Here is a 7,032-nt window from a genome sequence, read left to right on the forward strand (position 1 = left end):
TCAAAAAGGAAAGATCCTTTCTACTCCCTTCTCTCTTCTTCCTCCTGCAGGGGCAATGAGCCCACCACCCCCAGTGTCCCTGTCCTCCTCACCCTGGTATGATACCAGCACCTCCCATGGGGAGTCCTTCCATGATGCCAGCGATGGGCGCTCCTTCTCCTGTGATGATGCCAGGGGGCCCTGCTTCTGGAATGAGGGGCACCTATGGGAGGCCACGTGCCAATGACTCCTGGTATCCCAGTGATGAGACTTCCCGCCGGTCCCGTGATGGTGCCCACTCTGCAGGGAATGACTCAACAAGACATATAAGGAGAGACAGGAACATCTTTAATCCATTTTACTTCACCAGGAGATCATGGTGCTGTGACTCTGTTTTCTAACACCCTGACAGGGAAGTCTTGCTCCCCCTTCCTATCAAAGAGAGAATAGTTTTGGCAAGGAAGTAGTGGGACAGAAAAAAAAAAAAAAAAGCAACTTGTATTTGTATTGTGAAATATGAAAACCGCACATTCAACTGTCTTAGTCACAAAAATTTTTTTTCCCATATAAATGAATGTTACTTGCTTCTTCAGTTTACGCCATTTGGGGTTAGGAAAGTTTTTATGGTAATGCTCTATTTCTGGATAGCAAGAGAAACCCACGATTCTATTCTTTTTACTGATAAGATTTAGGCACTTAACTGGAGTTACTATTTTCCCCAAATTCTCTGTCCTGCGGGCTGTCTTTCGTGTTCTTCCAACAGTTTCTTACTTCTCTCCACTGTCACGACCACCGCCCTAGTTCAAGTTACCTTTTTATCTCTGGCCTTCGCCCCAGTGAAAGTGTTGGCTCATGTTGATCTCTCTGCTCCTTCCCTGTTCTTCTCTGTTCCATTCTCCACATAGCAATATGGTATGTTAATCAAAATGTGAGACTTTCCACTTTTAAGTCAATCCATAGCTCTCCCTGATTCATAGATTCACACAAGAATCTAAACTCCAACGCCCCCCAGAAGGATCTGGCCCAGAATTACCACCCTCACTTTTTTCCATCACAGCACCTCCAGGGGCCACCTTCCCACATTAATTCTTGTCTTATTGACCGGGTGTCCCACTTTTCACTGCTCTTCTAAAGGACTAAATGACATGTCCTCAGTGAGGCCTCCCATTTGGTCTACAACACCCTCCCCCACACCCATAAGTTATAATGTAAACCTCATATTTATTACCTTCATTTATTTCTCACCATTGTATGCACATTTTTTTTTTCTATTCCTTGTCGTGTTTTTGTTTTTGTTTTTTTGACCTCAGGTGCAGAGGTTTAAATTCAACACTTTTCTCAGACTTCCCATTGTTTGATTCAGTTAATTCTCAATATCTTCCCTGCCATCTCTCTGCTCCCAGCACCCTTCCCTCACCCTTGTATTTTATGTGACCTTCTTATATTTAATTAAAGTAAGTGTTACTTAATTGAAGCAATTTGTGACCTTTGTAAAATGTGTGTTAATTAACATAAGGAAATAGGAGTTGTCTCGGTTTATGTCTTAACCTGCTTCAGCACCATTTTTAAAAATTTTAACATCTAAAAAAATACATTTGAGAGGTGCCCAGGTGGCTCAGTCAGTTGAGTGTCGGACTTCAGGTCATGATCTTGCGGTTCACGAGTTCGGGCTCTGTGCTGACAGCTCGGAGCCTGGAGCCTGCTTCAGATTCTGTGTCTCCTTCTCTCTCTTCCCCTCCCCCGCTCACACTCTGTCTCTCTCTGTCACTGTCTCTCTCTCAAAAATAAACAAACAAACATTAAAAAGATGTTTTTTAAATCTACTCAAATTACTATGAGTGCGCCTACTTTGTTTCTAATGGTTGAACCATGTTTTCGAGTTTGTTCTCACCCCATTTGACTTTTGTGGAATCCGGTAATGGACACTTAGATCGCCTCTAATTCTCCACATCGTAAACAACACCACAATGAACATCCTCATGCAGGTCCCTCTGTGGGCCTCCGTGTCTCTGATATGGTCACCCTGGGTAATGGGGTGTATTTACCTTGAACTTGATTAAGCACCACCATAATTACAGTTCCAGGCCAACCTCCAGTCAGTAATGTCTAAGGTTATCTACGACTGCCAGCTTCTGCCAACATTAACTCTCTATTTTTGCAAATCTCATGGGTACAAAGTGGTATCTGATTGTTTGGAAGGGGTTTTCTGTCATTTCTAATAAGTTTGAGCATCCTTTTATATGCAGGGCCATGATGTTTGAATGGACACTTTGTACAGAAGAGTGCCCAGGCAAGAATGTGAGTGGGAGCTGAGATCCAAGCCATGCTCTGCGTGCCCTGGTAGGGAACTAGAGCTGTCCTCAGAAAGGGCTGACATTTGAGAATTTTCACCAAAGCAACGTATGGGCTAGCACTAGTCCAGATCCCGTACTTATTAGTCACTTAGGTTTCACATTCTGGGAATTCCTTGCTCATATCCTCTCCCTCCATTACGTTGAAGGTCTTGTAATTTCTTGTTAATTTTTAGTCATTACTTGTGTATTATAATCCCTTTTTGGTTTCAGACATTGTACATTTCTTCTACAATTCTGTCAACGGTCGAATTTGTCTATGATGTTCTTCTTTTAACAGAACTTCTGAAGTTTGACACAACCAAAAAACAGTTTTTCTTGTCATGTCTTTAAATTGTAGGATTTTGCTTTAATCCTTCGCCGACTTTAATTCACGAGTGTATTTTCCTGCATTATTTTGTGTTAACTTGATAGTGTTGCATTTCACGTTTAGATATTTAATCTTTGGTGGGATCTGCCTTTGACTGTGATGTAACGTAATCTGATTTTAATTTTCTCCACATTCGAGGACCCCTTTTCTCTACAACATTTGTTAAGCAGTCCATTTTTTTCTTACTAATTTATAGTGCTGTTTTTATCACATAATTAGTCATCTCTGAACTCGCTAGTCTATTTGTTCATACTCATGTCCATGCTTATGCCAGAACCTCACTGTTTTACATTTACTTTGTATAAAACCTCACTGTTTTACATTTACTTTGTATATGTCTTTATAAACAAGTCTTTGTTTTTGCTCTATTTGTTCAAAATTGCAGATTTTCATGAAATTTTCCCAAGAAAATTTTAGAATATGATGTAGGAAGTTCCTCAAAATACCCAGCTGGAATTTTAATTAAGACTTCACTGAATTTAAAGAGTATTTGGGAAGAAAATTAACCTGTTTACATTCCGAAGTCTGAAAGAAGAGATTCTCTCCATGACAGATTTTTTTTTTTGTTTTCTTTTAACAGATATCTAATTATTCCTTAAATGAAATACCATGTATTTATTCATACACATATATCTTGTAGTTTGCTAGCAATTATGAATGGTATTTTTTTTTATTTTAATATTGAGCTAATCTGTCATTGAAGAAGAATACTCTTCATTTTGGAATTTTGCATTATGTCTGTCAATACCATGAAATTATCTTATATATTGTAATAATTGGCATATTAATTCTATTGGTTATTCTAGGTAGACTATCATATTATTTGCAACAAGAAAAGATTTATTTCACTTCCATAAATTCTTATATTTCTTCTGCTTCTTTTCTTACAAATTTGATCAGAATTATTGTACTATGTGAAGCAGTGGTTAGTGGTAGTGATAATGTGCATCCTTGTCTCAGATCTATAGATATGTGACTAAGTATAAATTCTGTTGTAAGTTCGAGTATATATAGCTTTTACCAAGCTCAGGAAGCATTCTATTCCTAGTTCCAAAATTATTTTAAATTATAAGTAAATTTTGCATTTAAAAGCTTTCTCTGCCTTTAATTTAAAAAAAATGTTTTAACTATATGGGAATTAAAATAAAAGAAAAAAGTTTTAATGCTTTTTAACTGTCTTTTGTGTAAACTGCCTTTTTTTTTTTTTATACATCAGTAATAGATTTTCTGGTGTTGAACCATCCATGCATTCCTGACCCAAACTCTACTTTCAAGATGCAATTTTTTGAATATACTTTTGAATTTTTGTTTCTATGCTTATTTTTATATCCTCTTTTTATTTTGATCAATTTTAACAGAGGCCTATCTTATTAGTATTTCCAAATAATAGCCTTTTGGTTTTGTTTTCCAATGATCTTTGTCATTTATTTCTGCCCTTATTTTAAATATCTCCTTCTTGGGGCGCCTGGGTGGCTCGGTCGGTTGAGCGTCCGACTTCGGCTCAGGTCATGATCTCATGGTCCGTGAGTTCGAGCCCCACGTCAGGCTCTGTGCTGACAGCTCAGAGCCTGGAGCCTGTTTCGGATTCTGTATCTCCCTCTCTCTCTGCCCTTCCCCTGTTCTTGCTCTGTCTCTCTCTGTCTCAAAAATAAATAAACGTTAAAAAAAAAAAATCTCCTTCTTATCTTCCTTGGATTTATTCTATTGGTCTTTTTCAAAATTTTGAGTTAAATGTTTAGATTAAGTTGTTTTCCTTTTAAGCTCTTCTTTTTTTCTGATAAATATATTTAAATATACAAATTGTCTACTCAGTACTATTTTAGCTGTGCCTCACAAATTTTGATGCAACATTTTAATTCAGTTCTAAGTATTTTATAATTTTTCTTAAACTAACTCAAGAGATTTTATATTATGTTAGAGTCTGGACATAGAGTAGTTTTTTTTTTTTTTTTCTGTCCTTTTAAAGTTCATTTTTAATTTTGTTTTTAAAGTTTATTTCTTTTTGAAAGAGAGACAGATGGAGGGCCAGCAGGGGAGGGGCAGAGAGAGAGAGGGAAACACAGAATCTGAAACAGTCTCCAGGCTCTGAGATGTCTGCACAGAGCCCAACATGGGGCTCGAACTCTGAACGGTGAGATCATGAACTGGGATCAAGATGCGTAACTGACTGAGCCACCCAGGAGCCCCTCATTTTAAAGTTTTCTAATTGCATTGCATTATGACTCCGTGACCCAAGCTGCCAATGACCTCATCACCAGCACGTATACACATACACACCCAGAGAAATTTACGACATAATTGCTCTCCGCAGAGAAATCCGAAAGAAGTTTGGGCTGTACTGTCTAAAGCATCACTCTGCTTACAGTAGATGTTCAATAAATACTTACTAATGATTACACATAATATATATGTGTAATTTGAAGGATTAGAAATTAATGTGAGTGTATTTGCATCAGGTATTATTGAGTAATTATGTCGATTTCTAAGCCATGGGGAAACCAGTGTCATTACTTTAGTTATAACACATAAGGGTCAAATCTATCAAACAAAGTGAATTATTAATTACTAATAGAATTATTATCTAGTTTGGCACCATCTAAATCTTTTACTTTGCCCTTCCCCTTTTGTGGTTAACTTTGCAAATGCTTTTCCTTAGTACTTATGAGATGTTGCTTTTTACTACTCTATACCTGCCTGGTACCCAATTTAGTTTAATAATTATTTGTAATTGTTTATTGAATGAATGACAAAGTGGCCAAGAAATAAGAACTAAATTGTTGCACAATAAATCAGCCATTTTATCTTATTTTTAAAAATTTTTAAATGTCTTTACTTATTTTTGAGAGAGAGGGGGTGGGGGGGCACGAACAGGGCGAGGGGCAGAAAGAGAGGGAGGCACAGAATCCAAAGCAGGCTCCAGGCTCCGAGCTGTCAGCCCAGAGCCCGATACAGGGCTTAAACCCATCAACAGTGAGATCATGACCCTGAGCTAAAGTCAGACACTTAACAGACTGAGCCACCCAGGTGTCCCAGCCAGAAACCAGCCGTTTTAGCAGATGAGTACTGTGTCCCCTCTATAAACCCTAAGTCATTTCTGTTTCTCAGTATATCAGTCCTACCTACAGCCCACCTGTATCTCACTACCTGAGGCCTTCCTTTGACCACTGGAGTTCATTTTGCCTACACACGAGGCTGGCCAGAAGTTCCAGGGAATTAATCTTCCCCACCCCAGAAACAACTCTTAGCCAATTATTTTGAAATTTATAAATACAATTTACATATAAATATTCCAGCTTTCTTCTCCCTTGGGTGGGCTAACTCTATGGTGCATGGTGCAAGGGAGGGTATAGCCTGGAAAGTTTTGTGAAGGCAGCACACATAAAAGTGTCATCTGAGTCTTCAAGAAATAAACCAGATTTCTTACAAATGGTAGTTAAAACCACACTAAATTAGTATGCAGTTTAGACCTAAACTAAACTTTACTATAGGAGAAGTAGTAGAGGAAGGGAGTTTAAATGGGTCAGCTTTGAAGCCAGAACACGTGACTCTATCATTAACTAGCTGTGTGACCATAGACAAATTACTTAATCTCTCTGAGCCTTTTTTTAAAAATGCTTTTATTTATTTTTCAGAGAAAGTAAGCGAGAGCACGAGCAGGGGAGGGGCAGAGAGAGAAGGAGACACAGAATCAGAAGCAGGCTCCAGGCTCAGAGCTGTCAGCACACAGCCCAATGCAGGGTCAAACCCACAAACCATGAGATCATGACCTGAGCTGAAGTTGGATGGCTTAACCTACTGAGCCACTCAGGTGCCCCTGAGTTTTTTTTTTGTTTTTTGTTTTTTGTTTTTAACATTTATTTTTGAGAAAAAGAGACAGAGCATGAGCAGGGGAAGAACAGAGAGAGAGGGAGACACAGAATCCGAAGCAGGTTCCAGCCTCTGAGTTGTCAGCACAGATCCCAATGTGGGGATACAACTCATGAACTGTGAGATCATGATCTGAGCCAATGTTGGATGGTTGACTGACTGAGCCACCCAGGTGCCCCTTTTTTAATTTTTTAAAAGATTTTATTTTAAGTAATCTCTAAGCCCAACACAGGTCTCGAACTCACAACCCTGAGATCAAGAGTTGCATGCGTCATTGACTGAGCCAGCCAGGTGCCCCTGAACCTAGCATAACTTATCTATAAAATGTATTTACTTTTTGAAGGAAATTATGGGGATTCGATGAGTGACTATGTGTAAAGCACTCAGAATGATCTGTGGGATAACTATGTACTCAATAAACTTAAGATTATTATTTCTGTTATGAAAGTAAGTTGTTTTTTTTCC

The sequence above is a fragment of the Panthera tigris genome, chromosome B1 (assembly GCF_018350195.1).
Source record: "Panthera tigris isolate Pti1 chromosome B1, P.tigris_Pti1_mat1.1, whole genome shotgun sequence".
NCBI classification, from domain to species: domain Eukaryota; kingdom Metazoa; phylum Chordata; class Mammalia; order Carnivora; family Felidae; genus Panthera; species Panthera tigris.